The 1,956-nt window shown below is 40.8% G+C and overlaps 1 pseudogene; it reads right to left on the reverse strand.

Moving 5' to 3' along the window:
- Window positions 1–1,385: 1,385 nt before the first annotated feature.
- On the reverse strand, window positions 1,386–1,556 carry LOC126250442 (U2 spliceosomal RNA; annotated as a pseudogene).
- Window positions 1,557–1,956: the final 400 nt, after the last annotated feature.

The raw sequence follows: 1,956 nt of genomic DNA on the forward strand, positions 1-1,956 counted from the left end.
CAATTTCCTTGCCATTGCCAGTCTACAAGCCGAATTACGGTTAGGAAAATATGATATGTTCACAGCAGTTCTGTAACATGAGCGTCAGCAGCTGAAAATGCTTGCGAAGAAACAACGACACTTTACGAGGAAATAACTGTTAGTCTTACTGCAGTTCACCATCGCCACTGGTAACCTTCCTCTTGCACGAAGTCAGGGTTCGATGTTATGTTGTACTGTTCATGTGCGGGATAATATGGCCGTTTGGCCTTGACACCCCGTCTCTGGAATGCATCCTCTTTCATTATAGCATGTTTATGTTCAATCGTCGTATCTCTATTTCCAATATCTTCTTGATAAGGATGCCAAACACAAACATTTACGTAAAATGTTTCAAACAAATGTTAACTGACATCAGATACTAGAACAGTACTTCAGAATTGATAGCACTGTCGATTTACATAAAATGCTTCAAACTGCGTCCGTCTGGAGCTCCATCATGCTTAAGCCCCGCGTTTCTTCTTAACTGTCTCTTACGTCACCACAACACCCTGGTATCTACTATACACTAATAAGGCGTGTTGGACTCCTCGACATGCACGCATCTGAATAGATCTTGTGGACTTGGATGGGTGCTGTCAGTGAGACTGGTGCGGAGCAATCTTCGCTGAACAACTTACGGACTCAGCTGGTTCTGTTCCTTCATGACACATAGAATTTAGCGAGTATAGTACCCTCCTACTTCTAGTAACTTGTAAATTATATCGTCGACGGTGTTGAAGATGTGTTGATCTCCAATTTTGCACTGTGAATGCGAGAGTACTCTGTCACTTCCATCCTCGTAGGAAAAGATAGCCAATTGTAATCGTAAATACTGCTCTGTCATAAAAGTTCTAGAAAGATTCAGATAACTAACTGCATCGAAATAGGACGTTGTCAGTTATAGTCTGGTGTATATTTCGAGGAATTAACTATGAAACGACGTACTACACAGTCACCTATCTACATTCGAAATCTAGTATATGATACTCGCAATGTAGTGAAGGAGTGGTGTAATACAACTGCAGTAAAAAGGTTACTCACCATACACAGAGACTCTCACGATCAATTTAATTAATTAGCCTATTAAACTGATATTAATGACGGGTCGTCGGGCAGGTGGAAGTGAAGACGAGAGTACCACAGATATGATTCAAGTGTTGGAGCGGTAATCAGACGTTTTTCCGTGGCGTCGAGGTCTTTTAACGGAATTTCAATCTCCCAACTACAAGGGATGACCCTCGTATTAAAATCAGATATATTATCGAATTTATAAAGTGATGTGTAGTATTAACCTGATATTTACAACTTCTCTGTGCTGCTTCCTTGAGAGACTTCGTATGTGATGAGGCATTTGCTTACTTTAAGAGAGTTTGAATGTGTGGAGGCGTCCTGTGAAAGAGATAGAATGATCTTAGCACTCAGTCAAGAGCCAAAAACGAGTTTAATATTTTAGTCCTGTGAAGCAGGATGTGGCAGATATTAAGCTGACAAGAACAGATTCTTCTACATGATGAGAGAATACGTAGAGGAAGTATAGCGTATGACCAAGTGTAATACAACAAGTAACGATACTTCAGCTATATAGAAACCAAAATACGATTATTTCTTCTATCTTCGAAAATAACTCATATAAACGGGAGGAATCTACATCTCGCGTGGGAAATTCGAGTCGTATTGAAGAAACAACTTCCCCGTTTGGAATTTTTTAAACTGAAGGGTCTGTTACAGGCGTGGAAGTTCAGTTAGTACACGTCACGTCGCATCGTGCCACGGTCAGCGGCAGGAGTGGTCATGAGGGCTTCGGGCGACCGGAAGTCGAGGCTTATGGCCATCGTGAGTGGTGGTTTCTTGGCTAGCCAGTTCTTCAGATAAAAAAAAAAAAAAAAAAAAAAAAAAAAAAAAAAAAAACTAACCAGTCGTCTCCGGTCTAAGCCA

This window comes from Schistocerca nitens, chromosome 3 (assembly GCF_023898315.1).
Source record: "Schistocerca nitens isolate TAMUIC-IGC-003100 chromosome 3, iqSchNite1.1, whole genome shotgun sequence".
Classification (NCBI taxonomy): domain Eukaryota; kingdom Metazoa; phylum Arthropoda; class Insecta; order Orthoptera; family Acrididae; genus Schistocerca; species Schistocerca nitens.